Source organism: Cygnus atratus, chromosome Z (assembly GCF_013377495.2).
Source record: "Cygnus atratus isolate AKBS03 ecotype Queensland, Australia chromosome Z, CAtr_DNAZoo_HiC_assembly, whole genome shotgun sequence".
Classification (NCBI taxonomy): Eukaryota; Metazoa; Chordata; class Aves; order Anseriformes; family Anatidae; genus Cygnus; species Cygnus atratus.
Genome location: NC_066396.1, coordinates 57476218 through 57492724, shown reverse-complemented (window position 1 = coordinate 57492724; position 16507 = coordinate 57476218). Strand labels below are relative to the sequence as shown.

General features: G+C 42.4%; 1 protein-coding gene across 11 annotated transcripts in view; it reads right to left on the bottom strand.

Moving 5' to 3' along the window:
- Positions 1-16248, bottom strand: part of PAM (peptidylglycine alpha-amidating monooxygenase) — a 142539-nt gene extending 126291 nt beyond the window's left edge. For 3 of the 11 annotated variants that reach the window (XM_035570053.2, XM_035570057.2, XM_035570065.2), the window contains exon 1: positions 16125-16239. The gene's annotated coding sequence lies outside the window, so the exon portion shown is untranslated. Of the gene's footprint in view, positions 1-9864; positions 9960-16124 lie in introns of all 11 variants that reach the window. The other 8 variants (XM_050716408.1, XM_050716405.1, XM_050716406.1 and 5 more) reach the window with 8 other exon arrangements.
- Positions 16249-16507: the final 259 nt, after the last annotated feature.

The following is a 16507-nucleotide window of genomic DNA, read 5'->3' as shown; positions in this document are numbered from 1 at the left end:
GAGACAGGACAAAACAGATAAAAGGTCAGCCTGGCTAAAACCTAGAGGGGAAGATGGGGATCCTGAGTCTTAGGGTCAGGAAACAAAGAGGCAGGAGTGGCAGTCAGCTCTGCCCACAGCCAGAAAGGTCCATTAACTTTCTTTCTTCCAAAAAGATCTTGACAGCGTCAAGAAATTCAATGACAAAGGTGGCTTTATGCCACAGTTAGCCGCCTTCTGGCGCACTTTTGTCCATCAAGTTTGTACCAACAAACCTTAGTAACTACAGACAGTACCTTACAGCTGAAGCTGCCAACATTGTAAGAAATTAACCGTGAGAAACTTTCATATTGTATTTCACAGTGCACAGAAATTCTTCAAAAAGCACTCAAGCGTAACAAGATAATTATTTATAGTCTATTTTGCAGGCATATTTAGTACAAACATGTCCACTAAATGGATAGTCAGAACAGAGTATGAATAAAAGAGGTCAAATAGAATAAATAAATAACAAGAATGCTATTTATAGCTGCAAAAAACTGCAAATTGCCTGAAGATGACAGGAAACTGCACTTATGCAAATGAAGAGAGTTGAGCTTGAGCTTAATTAAATCATTAATCCTTTTTGTTTGCAAGTCATTTTCAGAACACACTTTAGCTTGACATTAGGAAAGTACTGTATGTGCAATATTTTATACAAGTCATCTTGAACATTTTGACTTTGCTTCTGTATTCATAAGAAAAAATCCTTAGTTTGCAGTTTCTGAAGCTTTTTTCCACCTTTTTTTTGTTGTTAAAGCTTGTTTTCCAGTGCAAATTCATTTTGAAATCTCCTTGAGACCACCTTATTTGTTTACTTCTTGCTGTCATATAGGATCCTGAAAAAGCAAGGTGCTACACTATGAAGCACTAGGCAGTAGGCCTACCATAAATTAAAAAAAATTAGCGAAATACAGTTGACAAAGGCAAGGTGCTTCTGATTAACTTTGCTAGGCTCTACCATTAGATATCACAGAATACAGCTAACCTCACCCAGAGGGACCTTCCCCATGCAAAAACAAAACTTCCATCTGTAAGTAGGGAATGTGTCATAGCAATTCTAAAAGCCTCAGTACAGGTATTCTAAGATGTCTAAGCACTAATGTACACCGAAGAGCATTGCTTAACATTGCTACAGTATGCTGAAGCTCTATTTCACTCTTTCTTTGACACAGAATACCAGTGTCACTCTTTTTAACCTGGTAATGTTTTGTTTTTTTTCAATTTTAATTTTACATAGTTCAAATATCAGAAATGGCAATAAAGGAACTGTTTGTAATGAAAGTTGAATTCTCTTCCCTAAAGAGACAGAGAAGCATTAGGTTTGTTTCCTACCTGCATAAAGTTTCTGGATCTACAGCATGGCCATTTCAAAAATAAATGAAACCATTTCATTTAACTGATAACTAACTACAGGCAACTACCCTGAAATAAGTAAAAAGTAGCAAACAACAACAAAATCTATATTCTACATAATTTTTTAGTTTAATTTAGTTTAACTTCTGTAATGAAATACCTTTTAAAAAGAACTTACAGACTGAATGACACAGCTCTCATAAGGTGCACTTCTTTTAAAGCCTCGATAATAATTTAAATGCCATGTGAACTTAAAAGAAAAGTTCAATCTTGAATACATATCCCCTCAAAATATGTCACTGGAATACACGCCTCCCGAAAATATGCCCCTGAATCTGCCACCTACAAGGTACTGTAACTTGACTACAATTGTGGACTCATCTCTGCAACTGTTGCATAGCTAAAAAGTTTTATGTCAAAAAAGTTCTAAGAAATCCACTGTTAAAGTATGAGAATATTTCAAGTAAAGCCAAAGATTCATTACAGACGAACACTTCTGTTTAGATTCTGTAGAAAAGCAACAAATAAAATGTAATTTTTTAGGCATCCTCTTGAAGCTCAAGGCTGTAAAACACAGTAGTAAGAATAAAAGTTTTCCATAATAAATCCACCGAGAATACTAGCTAGGTTTCTAGTACTTACCTAAAACTTCCAGTACTTACCTAGGAAGTGAGAGAATTGGTCCTAAAAGCTAATTATTTACTCCTAAGCAGCAAGAACAAGATAAAGACAAACCTCAGAATGAGCCAGAGCATAGCCTTGGGAGGACAAAAGAACCAAATGTTTCCACAGATCAAAGATACTCTTTCACAATCAAGTGGCAGTCTGATACTAAGCACAGACATCTGAAGAAAGCTACATCACCTCAAAGTGAATTTTTCAAAATAAATTGATTTTAATTCTTTTATAGTGATAGTCTGTCAAAATCATACTTGCAATTAAATCCATGAATCAGCAGCTATTGCAAGTTATAACAACAGGTAACACCCTTGATACATTAGATAACAATATAATACTTTCACAACAGGTCAAAAGATAGCAAAGAAACAACATGGCCTCAACAAGAATTATTCCTACTATGGATGAACAAACCCACAATGCCGTCATAGTGGTAGAAGTACATCTAACAAATTGCTCTGACTTATGCAGGTGGCCAAAACAACTTTCTCAAATCCTTAACTTGGTGCTAGCTCTGATCATGCCCCCTTCCTCCCCCTTCCCACCCCCCCCAAAAAAAAAAAATTTTGCTTCCACTCTGATTAGATTCAAATGTCAACTATGGCAGGAAAGACTGAATTTATCATCAATTCAATACAAGTGACCCAGATCTCCACGGAAACATATCATGAGTGCAATAGCAGTATATTACCTGATACAATAACACAGATAATCTAGTATTGCTACCTGTATTATCCTCACAAACTCTTAAGAAAAAAGGCTAAGCAGCACATGACACTGAAACCACTTTTAGAATACCAACCTGCAAATCACAGCCAGTCTTTTGAAGACATTCATTGCAAAAAAAAAGATAGCAATGGCTTATAAAAGCAGTTTTTTATTTATTTTTTTTTTGCCAAAAGCGAAACAGAAGAGAAGATTTTGTAGGTATCCACTTAGTTCAATTCAATTTGCTCTGAAGATGAAATGGATTACGTTAGATAAAAAGCAGTGAAAATGAAGAAATGTGTATTCCATAAATCCCATGGGATGTGGTGGAGAACCAAAATAGTAGTATAATACGGACCAAAACAAAGGCAGACAAGTACAATGTCATTTTGTTTGATCTTTTCACAAAGGGTAAAAAAGTTTCACTCTTTTTCATGTTATCTGGCACTCCTCGTTTTGTTTCAAGACACATATAGTCTTACCTGTATGAGTTTTCTGTCCATACAGCATCAGCATATGAATACGCTTTATGTGCATTTCTGCTTTCACAAGTTATGTGACTATGAGCCTAAAAACAGACCTCTTTTTTAAAAACAAACAAAAACTGAAAAGAAGCCTGCTCTGAAAAGTTTAATTCACTACCTCTTCTTTAAACTTCGGGCCAATCATTCCAAATGCACCACACTATGATGTCGTGTGGGTAGCCAAGATCACCAGCTCCTCAAACAAGCCACACCTGCCCTACTGGGCCTTGTACTCAAGGCATGGGAAGTCCAAATGTCAGCATGGAAAGCTGCTGTAAGGGAACATGATGGAGTGCCCCAGGGTGGCCTGTTCTGCACGCTGGTGGACTAGATGAAGGAGATAACATTACAGCATGTTAGGCAATGATATGTCATTATATATAAATTCTGTAGATAAGCCACAAAAGTGCTAACCAAAAGAAGATGCTTTTAGCTTTACTTCAATCTGAAGTCCCAGATGACAAAACTACCAGGAACTCTACTTTATTTATGTGAAAAATATAAGCAAGCGAAAGGGAAGAAGAGACCACAAAAGGAAACCAGGACAGTGGACAGACCGATGGTGCCCTCTGCTTCCACACTCAGCTGAGAAAGGGAGAACACCTCAGAACCAATTAATTACCCCAACCTTTTGCAGTGGTTTTACCCTTCCGGGCAACTGAACTCTACCACAACCACTCTCTCACTCTCCTTCCTCAAAGGGAAAGGGGGAAAAAATATGATGAAAAGGGCTAAAGGGGTGAGATAAGGACAGGGAGGTCACTCTACAACTATCGTAACAGGCAAAACAGAGTCAGCACAAGGAGATGAATAAAATTTATTACCTATCTCTAGCAGACTAGAGCAGTGAGAAACTAGAAAACAAACTAAAACCACCTTCTCCCTATCTACTCTCTTCTACATTCCCCCCGGAGCAGCACAGGGAAATGAGCAATGGGGGCTGCAGTCAGTGCCTAATGCTTTGTCTCCGCGGCTCCTTCATGGTCACTCCCTGCCCCTGCTCCATGTGGGGTCCCTCCCACAGGATGCCGTCCTTCCTGAACTGAGCCTGTGGGGGCTGCCCACAAGCAGCAGCTCTTCAAGAACTACTCCCATTTGGCTCCATACCACAGGGTCCCCAGGAGCAAACTGCTCCAGCATGGGTCCCCCACGGGTGGGCGGCAGCTCCCCCCAGACTCCCTGCTCCTGTGTGTGCTCCTGTCCACAGGCTGCAGCTCCGGCCTGGGGCCTGCTCCTGTGGGGGCTCTCCATGGACCGCAGCCTCCTCCAGGCCACATCCACCTGCTCCACCGGGCTGCAGCATTTGCGCTATCACTGTGCAAAAAGTGGTTATGGGTCCCAACAGTTTGGGCCCTCTCCCAAACAGATTGCATCCAAACAGTATAGACTGCCCCGAGATCACTCAGATGACCACGCAGCCATTAGAGGCTGGAACAGCTGGAGAGCGCAGCCTGCTCCTCCCTCATTTGCCCCAGTTGGTCAATGAAAACACCTAGAAGCTTCTGACAAAACAACAGCTGATTATTGATTATCAAATTGGGTTCCCCCACCCTCACAGCTCTAGCACCCAGCATTGCCACTCTCCTTGAGTGAGTCAAGTCTGAAGCCGTGACACCATCCAGATAGCATTTAATCCTTGGAAGCCCAGCTGCTAAAGAACTGCAGGAGCAACCTGTGCTCTCCTGGAGTGCTGCTGCCCTGAGCTATCGACACAGCCCCATCATTCACCATGGGCTGGCAGCCCCACATTTGGAAGATTTCAGTATTTCTCCCGCACAGTAGATCACTCAACTATGTGGATTATGTTATCCACATTGCTGGTCCCACAGAGCGGGAAGTGTGAGAAGCACTGAGTGATACTACAGAGACTATGCAAAATTATGGCTGGGGGACTGACAACCAAAAAATTCAGAAATATGACAAAGAAGCAAAATTTGGAAGGATAATTTGGCAGGGCCATTGTAGAAAGATATCCAAGTCAGCTACACAAAACATATTCTATATAGCAGAAATGCAGAGCAGAAGTACAAGTTTATTAGTCTTTGGGGTTCTGGAGGCAATGTATGCCATATTTGGTCTGGACCTTAAGACCATTATAAACAAGGAAAAAAAAAAAAGTCAATTCTTTCAGGAAGAAAAGGAAGCAACCACCTCTGACCAAGAAAAAAATGCTTATTAAGCAGTGTTAGGCCAAAAGCTAGCCAATAAGCCTTTCAAGCTTCAAGCATTGGATGAGGCTCATTGGAGCCTATGACAGCAAAGAGACAGGCTACATACATGATTGGGATTTTGGTCGTAGAGGTTGTCCCCATTGGTGCAAAACTAAAAATCTGAGCTGTTTTTTCAGCCCTAGCTGAAACAAAGAATCACCCAATGGGCCAAGGTAACTGATAGTGGGGCTCCTGGCCTTACAGTGGGTACCACCAAATGATTGTATTCAATAAATTGGGAAGACATAATGGACTAGTACTATGAAATGGAAATGGTGAATTTCTGTGCAGCCTCTACCATCCCAAATACAGTGAGTGCTTTACAGGAGAAAATAGTACAAATTGGCTTAGGTAATGACATTTTCTATCCAGTCTGGTCTGCCTCCATCTTGGCTGCAGTAGGCTCCATCGTATGAGCAATTAACCCAAGAGCAGAAGCAAAATGCATGGTTCACTGATCAGTCAACAAGATAATGCTAAAGAGAAACAGCAACGGAAAGCAGCAGCCTTTAAAATGGCTCAACAAGCCTTCCTAAACTACCAAGAAAACAGGAGGAACAGCCAATATGTCAAACTGATAGCCGTGGCTATGGTGCTGGAAGAACTGACAGCCTCAAAAATCTTTATACTGGCTCTTGGGCAGTATATAAAGGTCTCACACTGTAGTCTAGTGATGATAGGCAGAAGACTGGATGATATGCAGCAAACCTCTCTGGGGTCAGAATTTGGAGAACACTCAGCCACACCCAGCAGACAAATCATACTGGGCTACTTCCAGAGTCAAGGTTTATAGTCAGGTGGTGGTAGCAAACAACTGGCTGTATTTCCTCCAGTACATGCTGACCAGAAGACCACTATCAAAGGTCTTTGCTTATTAAGCCAATGGTGAGGTATTTCCACTCGTATTCAATCAGTTAATGGCTCGCAGGACAAACAGTTCAGAAGAGGGCAGGTGAAAACCACATAGGACGAGTTTATCATATACTCCATCATCCCTGGGGAACCAGTTTAGTAGAGCATAATAATATCTTACTAAAAGAACATTTGTGAATTCTTCCACCTACGCACACCTTGTAGAACCAGCCAACAGTGCTGGCACAAGCAGTAGTAAGTCTGAATAGAGGGGGGGGGGGGTCCAAGGCTACACCACTTACCACCTATTGTTAGGTCACCACCACACAGAAATGTCTATTGGGTTTGTGTCTGAAACAGGATATGAATTTAATCTCAGCACAGGACAGACAATAATGTTTACAGAGGACTCTGTCAGGCAAACTGATCTCTTCCAAAATGCTGGTCCAAGGACAGGAAGCTATATTCTTAATTTTGGAATACTCAGCCAATACTCTTTAATATGCTCCACAGACGTGATTTCAATCTGTTTTGCAGAAAGTGGATATGGGTAGTCCCTTGAGAAGTCACAGTATTGCACAAATCCGCAGCGACATCTGTCGGCAACCTGTGGATTACACCGATGCTCCAAGTTTTACCAGTCCAGAATATTTTGGGAGTCAATAGATACTACGGTTGGAGCTAAAATACCCACGTTTAAGCAGATGTCTGTGCTGATTGACACATCAGGGTGTCAGGAACAGGGACCTCAGAAAAGAGTGTGTATGTTAGGGTGGAGGACGCCCAACATGGGAAGGACCTCCATGTTGTTGACCCTCACAGATTGCAATGTATTGCTGACCACTTAGAGACAGAAAAACAGATTATTCTCATCAGTAAAAGTTTCACAGAATCACAGAATGGCCGAGGTTGGAAGGGACCTCTGAAGATCATCGAGTCCAACACCCCTGCTGAGCAGGATCACCCAGAGCACATTGCACATGATGGCATACAGGCAGGTTTTGAATATCTCCAGAGAAGGGGACTTCACAACCTCTTTGGGCAACCTGTTCTAGGTTCACTCATCTAGGCTGCACTTCTTGAGCTTGTTTATGAGGACGTTATGAGAGACGGTGTCAAAAGCCTTGCTGAAGTCAAGGTAAACCACATCCACCGCTCTCCCCTCATCTACCCAGATAGATTTATATGAAAGAAAGCTAATAACTAACTTTAAAACATCTTTGGCACAACAGAGTTATTAAGGGTCATTCCACAATGGAACAACTGTAATAAGTCACTGCTACTACCATCACAGCTTGTGACTTATGGAAGACACAAAAGATAACTGTCTTTCCTGAGTGAATTATATGGGCAATTTCTTATGTGAGTTAGATGGTATTATCATATAATCCACTGTTTTAACAATTTAAACAGACTTAAAATGTTGAGACCTTACCCTAAACAAACATGTTTTCAGGCCTGCAAAGCTACTGTCAGCAAAGAACAACCTCAAGCTGTTGCTGGAGTTGGACCTATACCATGCAGCAGCAGATTCACTCAGAACCCCCACATAAGCACTATCATTCTCCATCAATTTCCAGAACAGCTATATAGCACACTGTTTCAGAGAATTGTTATTTTAAGTACACAGTCTAAATCACCCAACAATGTGCATTTTGCACAGTTCCTCATAACATCCTCATAGACAAAGCGATGAAAAACAGCCTAGAGGAACAGACAATGAAGAGGACTGACTGAGCTGCCAGGCTCATATGTGATCAGCAGCACAAAGACCAGCCATAAACTGGTCACCAACATTATACCCCAGGAATAAATACTGGGTCCAATCCTGTTCAACATCTTCCTTAACGATCTGGGTGGAGGGGAATACTGTACCCTCAGCACATTTGCAGATAACACAAAACTGGGAGAAGTGGCTGACAGGAGAAGTCCTGCACCAGGGGAAGAACAACTCTATGCACTGGTATAGGCTGAGGACTCACCAGGTGGAAAGCAGATTTGCAAGAAAGACCCTGAAGGTTCTGAAGGACAAGGTAGAAAGGAGACAGCAACTCACTGCACTTGTGGCAAAGCCAGCGCAGGACATCCTGGCCTGCATGAGGAACAGAACAACCAGGAGGTCAAAGGAGGTGATCCTCCACTTCTAGACAGCCCTAGTGAGGCCACACCTGGAGTACTGCGTCCAGTTCTGGGCTCCCTAGTGCAGCAGAAGTGTGAACATACTGGACAGGGTCCAGGAACAGGCTAAAGAAATGATGATGCTGGGACTGGAACATCTGTCATATGAGGAGTGGTAGGACTGTTTAGCCTGGAGGTGAGGAGAATCAAGGGGGGGAGAGGGTGGAATCTTATCAATATATATATAATTATCGGTTTGATGGGATATGGGTGAAAGCAAAGACAACAGTGCTAGGTTCTTCTCAGCAGCACCCACTGACAAGAGGCATGAACTGAAACACAAGAAGCCACCTTCTTACGAGGGTGGCCAAAGACGGCCACGCACTGCCCAGAGAAGCTGTGGAGTACTCATCTATGAAGGTATTCAAAAGCCAACCGGGCACAGTCCTGGTCAATTTGATCTAGCTGAACTTGCTTAAGTGGGGTGTGGGATTACATGTATTAAATTACTTCCAAAGGCTCCTTCCAACTTCAGCCATTCTGTGATTTTGTATTGATTTCTCTGGAAGAAAGGCATCCCTCTAAGCAGTAAGACAATGCAAAAAAAAAAAAAAAAAAAAAAAAGAACATTAAGAAGCATGTTTTTGCTGTCAAAAAAGAAACGAGAGAAACAAAAATAGACACCACTTTAATTAACATTCTCATCAACTGTCACGAGTAATAAAAGCTATGTAACATTTTAAACTTTTTTAAATGTATGTATCACAGAAAGGTCTTCTGAAAGGACTACTCTGAATTAACAAACTTTAGAAAACTAGTAATTTTGTGATCAAAATATATTAACACTGTTCTAGCAAAAACATCAGTAAGCAAGTAAAAAGCAAAAGCTATTTTGTTTAAACCAAGATAAAGATTTATTCAAATCCACCACAGAAATCCTAATCTCTTCCATAATGAGATTAAGATTCTTAGTACCATGCAATCCAGCTCCTTAACTGAGTTCAGAGTACAACATGCATAGAAAAGAATTAAAATCCAACCACTCTAAATATAAATAATCCACAGAAAACCAAATAATATAACATGGAAGTCTGAAACAGAGCACTGGTGTTTTAAAATAAAGTATAGCTTTTCTCTCTGTCCATCCATCCCCCTTCCCTTTTAAATGCACTGTTTAAGCATGAAAACTGATCAAGTCAGCTTTGCGATTTTCTTCTCTCTACTCCTTAAAACATCTAGCTTCAGGACCCATGAACTACGCCTAAGGAGAAAAGAACTCTATTATAGCTGACTTGTAAAGCAAAATAATCACTGGGATCCCAGAATCAAAACCAATCCCCCAGCAATAAGTAAGCACTGTTGTTGTGGATAAAACACCGGGCTATAACCGACTTCAATACCTGAACAGATGTAAAGGTGTAGTTTCACACTGAGTAGACTCAACTGAGGAAAGGACAGGGAGAAATCTGCTTCCAAGAGAAAATTCTATGGCTTCCTGGAACAACACAGATGAAGACGGTAGTATAACAGTGCATCACTGATGTTGGATTGTGAATGCATACAAATGAACATCACAGAGCAAAACATCCAATTATACCCAGTAATTATTGATGTCATCCACAAGTACAGAAGTTGGGAATGTTTTAAACACCTGTTAATGAAGACGTGAGAAGTAACACACTTGCTGCAATACAAGTTAGATACATGAGCCATCCCATTCTGTTCTTGACTGCCTCCTGTCTTCTACCCCACTTCACATCAGCCTCCTCTTCACTCTTCCAGTGACACCACATTCCTCTGCACACTGGCTTGCTTCAGGGGACTTACCTTCACACTAGCTGCTCTTCTTCTCAGTTCCCATAGCTCTCCTCCAGTTCTCTTCTAATCTCTGTCTCTACTCTCTTCATAGCAAAGCTACACCTCAACCCCAACATGGAATGGCTCACCACTGACACTTAAATTTCTCAACATTATAAGCTACTGACCTCTGAAACTTACTGTTGGAAGCATCAGACAGACAATTTATGGGTTAACATCATCCTGTAGTTTAGAAATATACCTTGGAACTACTTCTATTTACTATCTACATACCTGCATGCAAGTTCATTTTGGTTTCACTGAAGATACATTTAATAAAACAGAATCAAATAGAAGGGGAAATTAAACAGATTCTGAAGTTAGGAATAATTAGAGACAGAAGGAAGTGAAAAATGAAGTGCCAGAAGAAACAAAATATTTATTTATGTTCTATTGGCAGATTATGCCATTGTTCTCTGATGAAATAAGAGATGCTCCCTCCAGACAAAAGAAAACACAATAGAGTTGGTCTACTGGAAACTGCATGTATTTTCAGCCATACTATAGCATGAAAGATTATTAGTTAAGCTAGAAGAAACTGCATTAGAATATATATAAAAAAGTAAGTACGAAACTCATCAAGGAAGGACAACCACAACCTGCATTCAAACAAGAATGATGTGACAGAGTTTCATTAACTTGGACAGAATCAAAAAAAGCATATCTAATATTCATATAAATGAGACAGGAATAAAATACAAAATTCTGCATCTACAGAATCTGCTGAAGCAGTGTTGAAGAGGTATTACTCATTCACCATAAGTTCAGAATATGATAAAAAAGAAATGGACAATTTTGAGAATCAAAACAATTAAAGTATTTTTAAATTTTTGTTCTTAAGTCAAACAGAGGGATTTTCTGTTCTTATCTACCATTTTATCAGCTGTAAAGAAGAGATGTATCCTGTGAGCATATAATCAAAGCTACTATTATGTATTCATAACAACAAATAATAAAAAGCAATTTTATGTGTTATCCATTCCTATTTCTCTCCATTACCTATCTGTTTATACTAGCATCATTGTCTTTGTCTGAAAGATCAGGTACAGTCCCAGTCACTGCGTACAAGAAAGATACTTTCAAGCTGTAGCCAGCAGGAGAAAGGGCTACTAGAATCACAACAAGCTCTTAATTTTCCTGGTATAAAACAAGTGAAAGCCAAAATCATTGAATCTAGCAGTAAAAAGTCTAAGACAAGACATGATTGTTCTTTATAAAGAAAGCAGAGTAAATACTACAGGGAAAGAAGTAAGAATTAAACTACTGCATCATATTAAACAAGAACAAATGAGTATATGAAGACCATGAACAATTATATGCTGGAAACTAGATGGACATTTTTGAAACAATCCAGAAAATAAAGACAATCCACAGTATGCCCTAACATGAGTGTCTTATTGTAAAGATTGGAAGACATGATTTACAGGCCTACAACAGAAAGCAAATGCACAGCTAAACAAAAATTCACTTGTATCCTTGGAGGATAAAAGCAAACCAAACATTTATAGTTTTACACTGGTCCTCTAGGTTTTATCTAGTACCACAGCTTTAAAAAAAGTCAAAAACCTTAAATCTGAAAATGAATAGGCCACTTCCTACACCCAATGGGAGTATCAGAAGCAAATATACATATTTACTTTTAAGTTATTTAAGCCTCGATTAACCCATCACACTAAGGATCATGACAGAATGATAGATGATTTTAAAAGGGAGAACAAACAAATGTTCAGATTCATAACACATTCCTTCAACCAACCTTTCGAGATACCCTTCTTTTATAGAGACTTATATAGTAAATATTATACTGGCATACCAGGAGCATGAATGCACAACGGCACAGACTAAAAAATCAGAGCAAGAGGAATGGCATGCATGCTGCAAATAAAGAAATCAAGAACAGCCATAAAATCCAAGAAAGAGTATTGATAACAAAAGGAACGGTCAGGCCCCAATGTAACACGCAAGAGTATACCACGTTATGTGGAACCACAAGTATGTGGCATGACTCATCCTCATCCTTCTTTGTCAAAAGCAAACAAACGCAGCAAAGATCATGCAACATCATTATCAGTCACAAATAACCCAAAATACATGAAGAGGACTTGGCAGGCAGCATCCGGCCAGACCAACAGGATACCTCCATCTACCCTGGTATTCATGAACATAGGAGCGTGAAAAAATGAGTACGAAAGGATGAAAAAGAGACCTACGAGAAAATAAATGCAAGTGACTGAAGTGGGTTTTGTTCAAAGTAAAAGCTTTATGCCCCTGTATGCAGTATTGCCTGTGAACTGCTTTCACCTGTTTGACTTGCTCTGATTACATACTCTGTTTGGCTGTTACAGAACCACAGCACCTTAAAACAGGTTGTTTTTGTCGAGATGGCCATTGCATCAAATGTAGGAAGTTCAACTCTGCAGCCAGAATAACCTTGGTTATCATTTGTTGCCTTTCAGTTTCTGCAAAGCACAGATTTTTTTTTTCTTTGTGTTGAATGGTGGGATTCCTCTAAGTGAAAGATTTGAATAAAGATAATAAAATACATTGGTAGATGGAGGGAGAAAGAGAGAGACATCTTTCACTGCAAAAACTATGGTAAGTGTTCATGATACATGGAATGCCGCTGAGACAGAGCACTTCAAACTCATGACTGCTAAGCCTCTTCATCAGACAGAAGTCAGTCAGCTTGATTCTATTAAATAAATCAGAAAAGCTTTCTTCCCATTGGCATCTCTTCATGCATAATCTCCACACACCCTCTAAACACTATTTCTACCTTTCATTCTCTTTCTCATGTACAGATGAAAAGGATGCCCTCTGCACAATTTGATGCAAACAAACACAAAACAAAAAACAGTACCATCAAGACTTCTATCTAACAGTGAGTTTCAAAAGCCAGTACTGCACGTGAACTTTGTTTGTTATTTATGCCAGCGTTACCTTTCTTTGTCAGTACTTTCCTCATGTGGTCACAACCTACATCTCAATCTTGCTTGACTTCATCTCATCCTTCCAAAAATTTATCATAGTTTTACATAGAAAGAAGCTCTCCGCACATTTATTCCCACATAATTCTAGTAGCAAATTTACAAAAGTTGGTTTTAACACAAGTTACAAAGTAACCCATAATCACTGTGAAATACTGAATTGAAATATTTTTCAATAAAATCTTTACGTTTTTCTGTAGGAATACATTGAATCACTATTTAAAAAAAAAAAAAAAAGAACATTAGGAAGGAGAACATCATCACAGAGAAATGAACAATATTATTCATTAAGGAGTAAACCTCACTGTCTCTCAGCAGCCCAGTGTATGTCCATTTTATATATTCTCATTTACTGCCTTAAAAAAAAAAAAAGAAAAAAGGAAGAAAGGAAAACAGGAAAAAAAAAAAAAGCTTAACAAGCAGAGAGAAGGGAAGGCTACCGTTTGACAGATTTTAAACCTACAAATATTAAGAATCTCATTGGTTCCACCACTTTCCAATTTGCAGTTTTCTGTAATCAGAAAATACTTAGTTGTGTCTTGGGAAAATGTCCTGTATTTACTTGATGAAACCAAATTCTGCAGCATGAGAAAAAAAAAACACACAGAACTTCAACAATGCTATGTAGTTACAGTACATCCAGTGTTTCTTTCTGTCTCTTTAGCATTACACTGAACTACGATGTTTTAACTGTTGTTTTTTTTTAATTGCTTGAAATACTTTGACCTGAAGAATACAAAGTGTTATTCTAGACCAGACTTGTAAGCCAGTCTAGCAACAATTCAGCTGCATAGCCAGCTCCAGATATCCTTCTGAAGATGCAAGAACAGAGTAATACAGTATAACCTGCCGTACATAACATGGAAGGTATGGTACAATCTGTAATCTTCTCCATGAAGTGTTTAATCCTAATTGTTAGAAGCTGTTTTCACATACAAATCAGACAATTTCTCTAGCTTGTTTGGCTCAATTTGTGATCACTTACAAATCTTTGTTTGCACTAGTAACTGTAAGTCTGGATATAATTACACACATAAGCATCCCAGGAGCTCTACTAAATTCTTCATCTCAAATATCATCAGTGACAGTCAGATCAAATTGTTATGTGGAAAACTGGCAAGTTACACAGTGACTTTTAAAAACAGTCTTCATTTCATTGTAAACGCCGTTGTTCTTGAGCACGCAACATGGGTACTTCCCTCAACCTGTCAGAGGAGGACTGCAGCAGAAATCCTGAGCCATGACTACTTGTAAAACCAGGCAACATGCCAGGAACAAGCTTGTCTTCAATGCGTATGCCTTTATCACCACAGTTCCTTAGGATCTACGCACAAGGAATCAAGAAGAAAATTTCTCTCAAAGCGAACACTTCCCTGAAATCAACCACATGCAGGGAAATAATATCTGAAAAAGCAGATTAGTTCATATGCTATTCTATTCGACACGCAGTGGGTTGGAGGGCATCTCACCACTTGACAAGGAAACTGACAAAGCAACGCAGAGGTGGACCTGTACTCTGGATCAGATCTCTCTGCCACCACGAGCCTGAGGGAGGAAGGTGTGCATGTTCCCCATGTGCTCTTGGCTGTTTCTCAGCCCACACCCGCGGGCCTCTCCTTTCCACTTGCACCTGTAGTGGGACCAGCACATCACAGAAACTAGCCGAGTTCAGGACTCAGCTTTCAAACCAAATTCAACCTGCTTTCCATTTTTTCTGCAAGCACAAGTCGGCAAACGCTCACCGATCTCTGTCAGAATTATTTTTAATCTCCTGATGGTGAGCCACTGGCACAGGTTGCCCAAAGAAGCTGTGGATGCCCGATCCCTGGAAGTGTTCAAGGCCAGGCTAGATGGGGCTGGGGGCAGCCTGGTCTGGTGGGTGGTGTCCCTGCCCATGGCAGGGGGGTTGGAACTGGGTGGGCTTTCATGTCCCCTCCAACCCAAGCTGTGCTGTGATATCAGACACACAGTGCAAACAATAACATTCTACAAAATAAATCAGTTAAGAAAATGATATTTGGGGACTGAGCTGTAGCTGTCTGAATGCAAGATTTGCCACCAACCCTCTTAACACTGCAACACGCACGAGGACACAGAGGGGCCCCCCCACGCCCAGGAGGCAGCACCCCGGGCTCCCGCAGTCAGAACTTGCAGTCACCACGCCAGCACCCTGCCCACACCGCTGCCTGCCGGAGGAGGTTTCCCTTTCCCCTTTTCTCTTTTCCCTCCCCGCGGAGCCCGGGGCCGGCAGCGGTGTCACCGGGCCCCCCCAGCAGCCGCCACCACGAAGTTGGGGGAGAGGCGAACAAACCCCGAACGGGTGCGTCAGCCACAAAATAAGATAGTTAAAAAAAAAAAAAAAAAGGAAAAGAAAGAAAGAAGGAAAGCGGCAGCCGTCGCTCGCAGGGCGGTGGGAGCCATAACATCGCGGCTCAGACCCGGCTCGGGGCGGCAGCGAGCGCAGACCCCTCGGTGTTTTGGGTGGACCCAGGGCCCAGCGCCGCCGCCTCCGTCCCCACGGCCCCGGAGGAAACTTCTCCGGCTGGGGACCGGCCGCCGCCGGCCAGCCGGGACGGGGCACGGCCCCGGCCCCGGCCCCGGTCCCGGTCCCGATCCCTGTGGCAGCTCCAGCCCCGCCGCCGGGCCCCCGCCCTCCCGGGGAAGGCGGCCCCGTCCCGCCCGGTCCCGTCCCGTCCCGTCCCGTCCCGTCCCGCCCGGCGGGGCGCAGCACCCGGGGCCCCTCCGCCCGCAGACACCGGCGGAGCAAACCGCCGCAGCCACCTCCTGCTCCTCGCCCCCCGTCCCCACTCACTCACCGCAGCGGCCGCACTCCGCTGGCGGCGGCAGCGACACCCAGGGCTGCCGCGCTCCGCCGCCGCCGCCGCGACCCCTTCCTGCCGCCGCCCCGCACCGCCCCGGGGCGGAGACAGCCCCGCCACCGCCCCCGGCCCGCACCGCCCGCACCGCCCCGACCGGGATGCGGCGCCGTGCACGTCGCCCTCTGCCGAGCGGTACCCGGGGGCGGGGCCGAGCTGGCTCGGGGCGTTTCGATCCCCGGCGGCGGGCGGCGAGGTGCCGAGGGCTACCGGCAGAGGCACGGCCGCATCGCCGTGAGGCGCTCCTCCGTGCCGGCACCGCGTAACTTTGTGCCGGGCTGCTCGCCTCTCGGCCGGGAAGCTGAAGGCCCGGCCGAAGGGCT